The sequence below is a fragment of the Pipistrellus hanaki genome (genome assembly GCF_964339955.1).
Source record: "Pipistrellus hanaki genome assembly, chromosome: 1".
NCBI classification, from domain to species: Eukaryota; Metazoa; Chordata; class Mammalia; order Chiroptera; family Vespertilionidae; genus Pipistrellus; species Pipistrellus hanaki.
In genome coordinates, this window is record NC_140503.1 from 1,873,947 (window position 1) to 1,887,135 (window position 13,189).

General features: G+C 56.0%; 1 long non-coding RNA gene across 1 annotated transcript in view; it reads right to left on the reverse strand.

Moving 5' to 3' along the window:
* Positions 1 to 564: 564 nt before the first annotated feature.
* LOC311614732 overlaps positions 565 to 13,189 on the reverse strand; it is a 36,260-nt gene continuing 23,635 nt past the window's right edge. The window contains exon 3 of the long non-coding RNA XR_014793709.1: positions 565 to 603. This is a non-coding gene — a long non-coding RNA (uncharacterized lncRNA). The remainder of the gene's footprint in view (positions 604 to 13,189) is intronic.

The following is a 13,189-nucleotide window of genomic DNA, read 5'->3' on the forward strand; positions in this document are numbered from 1 at the left end:
ATCAATAAATATATTTTGAAAAATAAATAAAAGTAAAACAAATTGTTTTCTCTTTCTCCGCTGTTTACAGAGGCTCACTGAAACCAGTCCCTACAGGAAATGCGGAGGAGGAGGACGAAGCCTTAATGAAAGAAGCAAAAGAGGCCAAGGAACCTGCTGCCGAGATGTGAGTTGTTCTCAGTGGCGGTAACTTAAACTCAGAACAGAGAGCTGCCCTGTCACGAGTGGGGAAAGCCACCTGGAGCAGGGGCCAGGTCGGTGGGCCCACGCCACTTGCTTCCATCCCCGTATTTAAACGTGGCGAGCATGACAGTCATGAGCTCCGTGATGTCTGAGTCCCAGGGAAATGCCGGCCATTCTGGGCCAGGTCCCAGCCTGTGCTCATTAGTCAATATACACATTTTATTTAACATCAAAATGTTGCCGAAACCGATTTGGCTCAGTGGATAGAGCATGGGCCTGTGGACTGAAAGGTCCCTGGTTTGATTACTGTCAAGGGCATATACCTCGGTTGCAGGCACATCTCCTGTAGTGGTGTGCAAGACAAGGCTGATCGATGATTCTCTCATCGATGTCTCTAACTCTCCATCCCTCTCTTCCTCTCTGTAAAAAAATCAATAAATATATTTTGAAAAAATAAATAAAAATAAATCAAATTGTTTTCTCTTTCTCTGCTGTTTACAGAGGCTCACTGAAACCAGTCCCTACAGGAAATGCGGAGGAGGAGGAGGACGAAGACTTAACGACAGAAGATAAAGATGCCCAGCAAGCTGCTGCTGGGATGTGAGTTGTTCTCAGCGATGGTAACTTAAACCCAGAACAGAGAGCTGCTCTGTCAGGAGTGGGGAAAGCCACCTGGAGCAGGGGTCTGTTTGGTGGGCCTACACCTTCCCTTCCGTGGCAGGTCCCCTGTGCGAACGTCCCTCCCAGCTCTGAAAGAATGGAGTTTCTTTCTGTCCCGCCATCGGGGGCATGGCGAATGCAGCTGGGCCCGAGCCTGAGCCCCGAGAGCTGGGCCTTCAGGTTGTCCTGTCCCAGCCCAGCCTTGGGGTCAAATCACCATGAATCCCGCAAGGCCTCCTGTGGACATCCCAGAAGCTCAGCATTTCCCAGCCTCCGCCCGGCCCTGGAGTGGATAGCACATCAAGGCATCAGTGGGGAAAGGGAGGGAGCTGAGGAAGCACAGTGCTGCTCCGCTGCAGAGCCGGGATTGAACCAGATGCGGTTCTTCTTGTGACATGAGAATGCCATTTGAAGTTAGCTGCAATGATTACCCTTTAAGTTCACTGCTTCCATTTATTTATTTTTATTTCATTTTATTTATTCTCTATAATAACAGGCTAATATGCAACTTGTGCCCTCACTGGGAGTTTGAACAGGGAACGGGGACAGCCAGCCAACAGCCTGCGGTCCCTCCTCCATGCAGGCCAGGCCAGATGGGGCCCGGTATCGGATTGGGCCGGCCAAACCCCACCCATGCACCAATTGGTGCACTGAGCCTCTAGTCTATATATTTGGAAAACCATTTTTATTGTTTTCAGAGAGGAAGGGAGAGAGAGAAACACCAATGATGAGAGCGAATCATTAATTGGCTGCCTCCTGCACGTTCCACCTGTGGAATTAAGCCCGAAACCCGGGCACGTGCCCTTGACCAGAATGGAACCCAGGACCCTTCAGTCCAGAGACCATCACTCTATCCACTGAGCCCACTGGCTAGGGCTATTTTAAGTTTTTTTTAAGCACCACCTGGGGGTGGGAAAGAGGGAGAGAGAGACCTCAATATGAGAGAGACACATTGAATGGTTGTTAGCCCACACACCCCGACTGGGCCCAGGGATAAATCTGTAACCCAGGTACATGCCCTTGGCCCAGAATCAAACCCTTGACCCTTGGGTGCTCGGGCCAGTGCTCTAACCCCTGAGGCACGCCGGTCAGTGTTCACTCCTTTTCATCCAAATGGCCCACTGGGCCTGCCCTCTTGCCCCCTCACCCCAATTCCTCAGTGCCAGGAAGGGGCAAAGTCTGCCCGCCTGTCCCACGTACTATTAGCTCTGGCCGGAAATGAGGAGGTCCTGCTCTTATGGAAATGGCCCTTGGATGCACAATTGCCAGCACAGCTAGATGAGCACGGCACCTGTTCCGGTGCCTCCCAGGGACCCAGAGTGGAGGCCGCATGTGAAGTTCTGGTTCCCGAGAGAGAGGCTAGTGTGGTTCCTGCCACCGGGAACGCTTCTCCCCTCCCTGGGTCTGTGCCAATGAACTGCAAATGTGTCCCATGCCCTGAGGCCACATGCGATGGTCATGGTGCTGGTGACACGTTCGTGGGAACTTGGTGCTGAAGCCCCAGTTAACGGCCACGTTCCCGGTTGAAGGGACAGCGAGGGTTGGCATGTCCTGAACCTCTGCTTCTAATAGGAAAAAGCGCAGGAGTCGACTGAGAGCGTTCCTCAGATTCTTCCAACGCCAGAGACACGGCTCAAGAGGACAAGCCAAGTCACCCGCAGAGAGCGCTCCTGGGTTCCCGGAGGCCACCCCAGCCGGCTCGGGCCGGCTGGAAGACAGAGACACCGGCAGTGAGCCCCTGCCAAAAGGTAGGAGGCGCTGGCCTGGCTGCAGGAGGGCAGTGAAGGGGAGGATGGCAGGCCTCCCTCGTGGGCAGGGCAGAAGCATCGAGGAGCCAGCTGGGTGTGCACACGTGTGCTTGGAGTCTGAAAGGGGTGCTCCGCACACACCCACCCACGTCGGGCCCCTTACGTGTGTGGACACCCAAGTAGAGAATGTGAACCCCCGTCTCTGTTGTGGTGGTTTCGTCCCAGAACCATTTAGTACCTTCAGCATGAGAAGCCTCCCCATCCATCACGCACACTGTGGTGGGTCCTCGAGTATCCAGAGCGGATCTCCCGACAGTTACCGCAGAGACAAGCTCAGGAGAGTATGTTTGTGGGCTTCCTGGTCTGTGCCAGGCCTCGGATTAGCCATTTCTGTAGGGAGATCCCACGCATGTAACACGTCATGGACATCTACTGGGTCTTCAGCAAGGCTCAGGCTCTGCTCTTCCCGGGCCTCTAAAAGCAGGTGGGGTTCTCCTTCCCCCTGACCCGGCCCTGAATCCTCCCACCAGGGGGCGCGCATTTAGGACTGTGGCGGGCATGATCCAGAGGTGCCAGGGGTTTTCTAGCTGCATGTGCTGCTTGCGTTTCCTGGGACATAAGAGGCTGGCAGCTGTGAGCTGCCCCATTTCGTGCTCATAAAAAGAAAATGAATGGGCGGTGGCAGTGACGGTTTTGTCAGCATTGCCAGCTTGCTGACAGTGACTGTGAGATGCCCCGACTGCATCCTGGTTTCAGAGAAGTGAGGCGTGGTGGTGGTGGTGGTGTGTATGGGGGGGGGGTGGTTGTTCATCTTACAACCGACTGAAGAGAGCCATCTAGTTTTCAAATTCACTTGGAAATATTATTTTATTGGTTATTCTATCTAATTAAAGAGTTATATGCAAATTGATATATCTCTGCCACACCAACAAGCCATGCCCACCATCCTATCAGGATCGAGTATGCAAATTAACCCAACCAAGGTGGGTGCAGCCACAGAGAGAGCAGAAGGCTTGGGTTTCTCCGGCAATGGAGGAAATCAAGCTTTCTGCCTTCCATGGTCTGCCTTGGCTTCTGCTAATGCCTACAAAGTTTCAATTATAGAAGATGCATAAATCCCAGCAAAAAATGGTTGCAGCCACGTAGTGAGCAGGAGGCTTGGCTCTGCTCAAAGCTACAAAGTTTCAATTATAGAGGATGAATGAATCGCAGATACCAGGACCACCTCTTGGGTTGATAGGGGACGTGGCCTGCGTGCAAACCACAAAAGGCCCCTGGCCCAGGCCACCTCACACCTCAAGGGAACCACCACCCTGGTCCGAGGCACCCTTCAGGGCAAACCAGCCGGCCCCCACCCGTTCACCAGCCCTCCATCCTATCTAATCCTCTTATCTAATAAATGAATAATATGAAAATTGACTGTCACGCCAACATTCAAAATGGCTGCCCCATTGTGGTCAAAGATGACTGACCTCATGTGGACACAAGATGGCCACAACAAGATGGCCAGAAGGGGAGGGCAGTTGGGAGGGACCAGGTCTGCAAGGGTGGGCTATTGAAGACTGTAGGAGAGGGCAGTTAGGCATGACCAGGCAGCAGAGGAGGGAAATTGTGGGGCGACTGGAGGAAAGGGCAGTTGGGTGGCGGGGACCTAAGCCTGCAGGGGAAAGCAGTTGTGAGCGTTAGGCATCAATCCGGCTCACAGGGGAGTGGTTAGGGGGTGATCAGGCTGGCAGGCAGAAGCAGTTGGGGGCAATCAGGAAGGAAGGCAGGCAAGCAGTTGGGAGCCAGCAATCCTGGATTGTGAGAAGGATGTCCGACTGCCCATTTAGGCCTGATCCCGGTAGGCAGTGGAACATCTTCAGATTGGAGAGGGTGCAGGCTGGGCTGGGGGACACCCTGCCCCCTGTGCACGAATTTTCTGCACCGGGCCTCTCGTTCACCTGTAAACCCGCCAAACGTGCGCCCTGGGAAAGTGCAATTTGCTGACGGACACTAGGACTTTCTGAAGACGGGCCAGGCCTGAGACTCGTGCGCTCCCAGGGGCTGGCGTTACAGGACCCGACAGGACCCAGGGCCTGGGACAAGCCGCCGTGTGAGCGTGACTGGCGCACCAGCTGTTCCGGGGGGCCGTCACCACTTCAGGTCCTGCCGTGTGGCTCGAGATGCAGCCATGAAGTGTTCGCTCCCGGACGCACTGTCTGGGGACTGGTGCTTGCATTCCCAGCCTCTCAGGAGGCGAATTGGGTGAAACCCTCACGTGCAGGTAAATGATCATGAACCTTATTGACTTATTGACATTGTTTTATCCAGAGGGTTCGGTAGCCTCAGGTTTTCATACTGGCCCTTCAAACTCTTTGACATGTACCACGTCAACTCCTGGGATTGGCTAAGTTGATTAGTGAGCTATAATCAGCCTAATTGAGTTAGCAACACTTTCTGAGAAAGAACTGCTTGACAGATCCAGCTGTGGTTGGATCCATGAGTGAGCAGGTCTGTGGTTGATGTTAGTAACCGTAGCCGCGCGATAGTGCTTTCTGGGCTCAGCGGCCTTTCTGTAGGTGACCCGCCTAACCCGTCTCCTTGAGTCTAACTGCAGGGTGAGCTGGGCATGCTTCCTGTCCCCTGTTCAGAGCCGGGAAGGTGAGGCTTGACAAGGGTAAGCACTGGCCCAGAGGACAAGTGTTGGAGCTGGGTTCCAAACCGGGCCTGACAGATTTCGGGCCCGAGTTCTTAACCTCTGTGAGCAGGGCCTGCACTCCAAGCTGCTTTGGTCCCTGAAGATGCTACACCATCTTGAGGCACCAGCACTGAATAGTGAATTTCTCCTCCTTTGGTGTGAGCTGTGGCCAGCAGGTGGTGCTGTGGGGGTAGAAATAACAGGGGTGCAGCCCTGCACTTGAATCCTCAGTGAGAACTGGGAGAAATCGCTTCTCTTCATCCATGTACATGACGAGTTGAGGAAGTCAGACCACTCGCCTGCTCTCATGAGACTATGATTTGAAGGTTGTGAAGGGCAAACCTAGAGGAGAGGATGTGTCAGGATCTAAACTGCGATGATCCTTGGTTTTGAGGGTGTTTGGGTATGAAATAGAGGTAGACATTTTCTTTTTTCTTTTCTTTTTTAAAAGTATATTTTATTGATTTTTTTGTAGAGAAGAAGAGAGAGGGATAGAGAGTTAGAAACATCGATGAGAGAGTGTCACCGATCAGCCGCCTTCTGCACACCCCCCACTGGGGCTGTGCCTGCAACCCAGGTACATATAATACATGCCCTTGCCTGGAATCGAACCCGGGACCTTTCAGTTCGCAGACCAACGCTCTACCACTGAGCCAAACCGGTTACAGCAGGAAAATATATTTTTAAAATAAAATTGTAAAAAAATAAAAAGAATCCTGAGTGAGCCCTGCCCGTGTGGCTCAGTGCTGATAGCATCACAGGACCAAAGGGGCACAACTTTGCTTTCCAGTCTGGCGCACATACCTCGGTTGCAGAATTGATCCACAACCACGGTTGGGGTTTGTGAGAGAGGCAACCAGTGGATGTATCTCTCTCACATCCATGTTTCCCTCTCTCTCTCCCTCCCTCCACCTATGTCCTCCCTTCCACTCTCTCTCTAAAAATCAATGAAAACTATACCCTCCCGTGAGGACTTTTTCAAAAGTATTATGACTGAGTAGTTCGGGTGGACTACGTCACTGCATGCAGCAGGCCGGAAACATGCCCTAAGTGTCCCAAGGTCTTGGCGGAGGAGCAGGAGTTGGTTGTGTGTGAGCCAAGTTGTCAGGGAGCCTGTCTCTAAAATGGATGAGTAAGCCCAGCTGGTGAGGCTGCGTTGGTTGAGCATCGTCCCGTGAACCAGGAGAGCACCTTCTGATTCCCGGTCAGGGCGCAGGCCCGGGATGCGGGCTCCATCCCCAGTACGGGGCGTGCAGAAGACAGTCGATCCATCTTTCTCATCATTGATGTTTCTATCTCCCTCTCCCTCCCCCTCTCTGACAATCAATAAAAACACATTGGACCAAAACATGGAGGAGTAAGAAAAGCCGAGCCCTAAATCGATAAACAGCTTGTTTAATAACGTCACCCGGTGACATTGGAAAGTGGTCTAATGCGTCGTCTCCTCCAGCAACACAGAGTTCTCCTCTGGAGCTCCGCAGAGCACCGCCTCCAGGCACCACTCCACGGGCTCAGTGGAGTCAGAGCACAAGTGACTCACGGAGTCCTGGTTCGGGGTGGGCCGTGGGGAATGTGGCATCTCTCCGGGGCCGGACAGGATTCTGATTGCCCAAGTACATTTAGCGAACGTAGCGTCATTGGTCATTATTCAATTCATTCATTTGCTATTTTCTGTGTTTTTTTATCTTTCCTCCCTTGGCTTAACAATTTAGCAACCGGGCAACAAAGGAGTGCCTTTTGGAGCAGGAAGAAGAAGGACAAAGTCAAAGACCAGCCTCCCAGGGCCAGCTCGACTCTGTCTAACCTAATATGTTGCTGCAACTGTTAAATTCCCCCCCCCCACCCCCTAACTAGCCTCTCCCTTTTTCTGACCCCGAAGACTTATTATCCTTCCCCTTTATTCCTGTCTTGACCATATTCCCTTTATTTCTGAAAATTTAAAAAAAAAAAAAAAAAGACAAAATCAACAACAACAAACACCAAAGAAACAAGCCCAAAGAAAATCAGTACTTATGGAAAAAAAAAAAAAAAAGATCCCGTAGCAAATGGAAACCTCTATCGCCATGACAACAAGGCCACATCAAAGCCAAGGACCCGCCATCGGTGTGTCCCACTAACTTCTGTGTCATCTACTTGGACTCCGGCACTGGCCCCGCTTCCTGGGCTGCCACGGCCTGCTCCTGCCTCCGCAGGGCTCCCGTAGCCGCACTGGGAAACGAGAAGTGACTCTGGCTTGGCTGCTGTCTGTCCATCGCCGCCTCGCTCTCCCCATGGTGAGTTCACGCACTGGATGCCTGATTTCAAGTGGTAACACGAGGTGCTTCCGACCTCATGGTGGGTGTACACCTTGAGGAGCTGAGGGGCAGGGGGCAGGTCCTGGCAGAGTGAGGTGAGGGCCTGCAATCCGGACAGGGAGGGGGTTCCGGGCCCACAGTCCCCGGGCTGCCTGGAGCCGGACGCTGTGCAAAACAGCCTTGTCCTCCTGCTCCTGGACCTCAAGCCACGTGCATTGGCCACTTGGGTTTGGAGAGCACATCCTGTCCCAGTGCGAGGTAGCTGGAGGCCTTTTAGGGGTTTTTCCCTCATGGTGTCTTAAAATTAGGGTTCTGTTTGCCTTTGCTAAGAGTATTGTTCACGACTAAATGCACAGATTGCAGAAAAGCACAAAACACAAGGTGAGCTCCTTGTGCAGTAAAGGCACCATGCGGAGATGAGGACTTCTTAAGCCCACGGCTGTTGGGGTGGCCACCGACTTGGTTGTCAAGTCCTCAGGGTGCCGTCCTGGCCCTTGAAGGCCCGGCCCAGAGGTCTCGGTGGTCCTGAGCGGACACGGGTCAGGGATCTGAGGACACAGCGTCACACAGCAGCTGTGCCCAGGACTTGCTGTGCTGGCCTTGTGCCGACATTTGGTGGAGCCTCGTGAGTTGATCCTTCACGTTCTCCCAGCTGCTCAGGGCCCGTGCTGTGAGTGAGGGTTAGAGCGAGGGCCGGCCTCCCGGGGCCTTGGCTCAGGTCTGCGGCCAGGGCTCCCGCTCAGACCACGGCTGTGAGGCACAGGCCCACTTTTGTCCCGGGCTCCGTGTGCCCTGGTGCCTCTGCTCTAGGCCTCGGTGTGGTCGCCCACCTTGGCATGGGATGTGGCAGCCCATTTCTCACCGTCCTTCTCTGCCCCAGGCCCTGGGCACCTAATACTGACTGGAGCCTCCCGCACCCCTGGGAGGCAGCCTGGTCTGCACACATGCCTCTGCTGACCCAGCCCCAGCCCTGGCGTCCTGGCCAAGGCCTGTGTTTGCTGGGGCCACGCTGGGCTGTGAGCAGGCCCAGCAGGAGCGGGAACTTTGGGGCTGGCCATGTGGCCTGCGCAGGGGCCGCCCGGGGGGGTGGGGGGGAGGGCTCTCCGAGGACCCTCCTGTCCTCACTCATGCCTTTCTGTCCTGTTCTCTTCTCTCTAGGAAACTCCCAGTTGCCTGATAACCTTCCAAGGTGCCTGGTCAGAACCACCACGCTCTCCCTACCACTGACCACCGGAGGCCAGCAGGCGCAGCTGCCAGGAGAGGAGGGAGGACTCCTCCAGCTCTGTGCCCGCAGGAGGACTGCCAGCCCCTCCGGGGAGCTGCTGGAGGGGGGCAGGATGTAAAGCCCGGCTTGAGACCTGCTGAGGCCGAGGCCCACCCAGTGCACCTGAGGCAGCCCGCCTCCCAGAGCCTGTTTCTGGGCAGAGCCGGACGCCACGCGGCTGCCCGACCGCCCGCACAGCTGCCCGCGGGCGCTTCCCTGAACAGGTTCTTCAGCCTGGCCTCGGCCCGGCTGCTTGGGGCCCGCGGGCTAGAGGCGTGAAAACAGGAGTCTCCCTGCAGGAGGTTCTGAGGCCTTGAGGCCAGAGAACCAGCCAGCCACCCCCTGCCTCTCCTTCAGCTCCTTCAGGGCCTGGGCCCCACTGCTGACCCCTGGACAGGCTCCCCCAAAGGAAGAGAGGCTGGTTCTTCTGCTGCCCACCGTCACAGCCCGCCATGGCCACAGGAGGCGGCGGCTCCAGCCCAGCACCGGGCAGCCCCGGCTGCCAGGACCAGCCCCAGCCCCGACACTCAGGGCAAGTGGCCCCGTGGCCCCTTCCCAGCGGACCTCAGCCTCTCCGAGGGGACGGGTCCAGGGCAGGAGCACAGAGGGGGGCTCCCTGCCACTAGATCATACAGGGATCCCGACATGGCTCCCCGCCAACGGCCCCTGAGGACATGGGTCCTGGGAACAACAGGCGGCAGCGAGCAGGCGGCAGCCCCACAGCAGCGTGGGCCCGGCAGACGGTGTCTGAGGATGGAGCGTGGCCGTGGTGACTCGTCTCCTGGCCCCGCAGCTCCTGAACCTTACGAACCCCGGCCAGCCTTCTGACCGCCTGGGCCCCCTCTCCCATCCACCTGAGGGGCCGGGATCGCCTTCGGAACGAGGAAGGCTTTCTGCTGCTTCCATCCTTCTGTAAGAGACAGCGCTGTGCCAGCCCCAGGGTCACACTCCCACCATGGCAGCACGCGCCTGCCCCTCAGCCACTGTGCTTTAAGGTGCCCCCCCAAATGTATGTAGTACAGGCTGTTCCCCAAATGTATGGTACTACAGGCTGTCCCCCAAATACTATATGCACCCAGCATGTCCCCCCAAATGTACACACAGTTTAACAGCTGATACCTCCATTTTCACTCCTTTTCAGGTTAACGGATTTGACGGGATGGGTGACACCAGACTAAGCTTTGAACAAAGATGTATCCTCTGGACTTTCTTTTGGGGACACATACAGGGTGAAGGGTCTGGTCCCGCCCGGGCCACAGTGCAGGCATCCAGGGCCGCTGTGGACAGAGGATGCGCAGAAACACGAACACAGCGATTCTCGGTGTTTGCGGTTCCACTGCTTCCTTAGCAGCAGCGCCTGGACCAGACGACCGCGGCCATGGAGTCCAAACATCAAGAATCGCTCCTTCGGTTTGGTGTTTGTGCGCATCTCTTCCAGCAGCTGCCCTGGATTCCTCGCCTGCTGGGCGTGGGTCCCTAAACTTTAACTTGTGTGTGTCCCCGTAGAAAGCCTCACGGAGAAATGTTCTTCATCCAAATCTTAGTCTGTCTTCCCCCATTTCTTCAAGTCGGTTAAACCTGAAAAGGAGTGACAATTGAGTGCTTTAGCGGTTGTTAAAGTGTGTACATTTGGGGGGACACTATATTTCCACTCAGTGGGGTGCAATTTCCACCATGTGTCTAACCTTGGTATACCTTTTTGGGGGGACACCTATATTTATATCCTGTGAGTGTCTGTTTCCATCTGACCTCTGTACCTGTTTTGGGGGACAGCCTGTATTTGCATGCAGAGGGGACACATTGTCCAGCAGCAGCCTCATCTCTTTATAGTGTTTTGGGGGACAGTCTGTATTTACATCAATTGGCGTCAATCTTTGCCATGGGGACTCGCACCTGCTGTATGTCTGACCGGGTGCCTGCACGTTCGGGTTCTGTTGTTCCTGAGGTGGTCTTCCTGGGATGGGGTCGGCCTGGTGACGGGGTTCTGAAGGAGGTTTTCCTTTGGAGCTCATGTGCTGAGCACTGACAGACTTTTCTTCCGAGTGTTTGGAGATTGTACTGAGCAGTCTGTAGGGCGGATCCAGGATGGCTTGTACGAAAGTGAGTTGGAGTAGACTTGAGTTTTTAATAAAGTGAGTTGGTGTAGAATTGAGTCCTCGTTTTCCTCTCTGCGCATCACTGGCAGCGATGTCGGGGCTCCGGGCTCCCCGAGTCGGCCCCCAGGCTCCTGGGCCCTGGAATGCAGACCTTCCAGGGCCAGGCGGTCGGAGGATGAGGAAGGAGGCTTCCTGTTCACCAGGCAGCAGCCGTCCCAGTCCTGGGTGTGTTGTAAGCTCATGTGAGTTTAATCCATTTTGATTTGGGGTTTACAGCACAGCGCGAGCTCAGCTCCAGACCATCCTTTGGATTTTCCAAGGCTACTCCACTGGGAAGAGGCAGAGGAGGGAGGGAGGCACCTGAGATCCCCCGACCCACTCTCATGGCGGGCTGTCCAGCTGCCACCTGCGTGACCCTTCCTTCCTCGCCAGCCTCTGCTGGCTGGTGCCTCCTCGCCCTCCTTCCCGTTCCTTCCCGTGGCCCAGCTCCTGTGGGAGCCGCACTCAGCGCGCCGCCCTCCCCGTGCTGGACCCAAACTGAGCGCAGGCCCTGCAGGCCGCCTCCCCTGGCCTTGGGCTGCTGCAGGGTTTGACTCTGGCCAGGCCCCCCCCTGGGAGCACTCAGCCTCTGTCCCTGACTCTCTCCCGCCTGGGACAGCTCTCCAGGGCTCCCACTGGCCAGCCCCTGGGGCACTCCACATCCCCTCCACAGACACTCACTGAAAGCTTCCTGGGTGCTGGCTCCCGGGTTGCACCGTGCAGGCAGTCCCCCCTCACCCCGCCCCCTCTGCAGGGCTGACCACCTGCTCCCCTAGCACTGACCACTCCTGAGCTTCAGGCCTGAGGTCGGCTGCCTGGACCCCCTGCCCGGGCTGCAGGCTTCCCCCTCTCCCCCTGCCTCCTCTGGGCTCCCTGCTTACCCAAGGCACCAGCTGTCCTTCACAGAAGCCCAAAGCCTGTGGTGCAGGGGGGCCCCTCCTCTCTCCGCTTCCCACAGGTGGTAGCTCCCCTGAACTGGAAATGGGTCTGGAATCTCCCGCCCTCTTACCTGACTGTTCTCATCCCAGGACCCCCACACCCCTGTCCCTGGGTCTTGGCAGGGACTTGCCAACTGGTCTGCCTGCCTCCCACAGCTCCTCAGCCTCATGGCATCTCTGGGCATCCACCCAGTGACCTTCCTCTTTGAACTTCCCTCCCTCAGCCTCCACACTAGCTACACCCATCCCTCTGAGGACCAGGTGCTCCATGGGGCTCACCAATGAGTGCACCCCCTCTGCTATCACCCCTCCCCCAGCCCCAGACCAGCTGGTGCACACCCACAGCTTTCCCTGCAATCTTCCCCGAGGCTGGGAGCACCTCTAGCCCAGGCCTCCCTGGGAGCCTCCAGACCTGTTCCAGCTTGGATGTCCCAAGACACTGCCTACCCTAAATGCTCAGCAGACCGTTTCCCATCCTCTCACCAAAGCCTCTGTGAGCCTCCTCTCTCACCTTGTCCCCCGCACCCAGACCCTGCTGGGTACCCCCCCCCCCCCCCCCCGCCTCTTCCCGGTGTCCCATCCATCACTCCCTCAGCTGCTTCCAATTCTGACGTCTTGCTCACACACCATGGAACCCAGGTGCTGGGCCCCTGGGCGGTACCACTGGGTCCTCTTGCTGAGAGGACCTCCTGACCTCCGTGCCCCCCCACCCTGCACTGGCTGGGAGCTGTGTGGTCTGGGGGTGGGAAACATCCAGGTGATGCTCAGGGCTGAGGTCTGCCTGCAGAGAGGGTGGGGTCACCTGTGGCCCAGAGGGGCTCCCCCTGGGAGAGCAGGACAGTGAGGGAATGGGAACAGGTTGGGCACACCTCGGGAAGGAAGGATCCAGCCAAATGTTTACCAACAACTAGAGGAAGAGGAGGAAATACCTTTATATGTACACACACACACACACACACACACACACACACGTATATAAACATATACGCAGCTCATTAATTCCCTTAGAAAACTCTCATTGATTTTCGCCAAACAGATGTACTTACAGCCAAGCTGTGCTTGCCCTCCTCTGACGGGTGAGTGTCTTTCCCACGAGAAGGTTGGGTGATGCTTTCTCTCCCGTTGGCAGGTAAGACAAGCGGAAGGTGTGTGTGGGATCCTCACTCTTTTGTTCACAAGGTGAGTGACCGCTCAGTGGCGTAGTGCTTTTCTGGGTGCAATCCCGAGTCCCTCCATTCCTGTGATGTGTTTGCCCTGGAATGCCTACAGACATCTTTTTAAAACCAG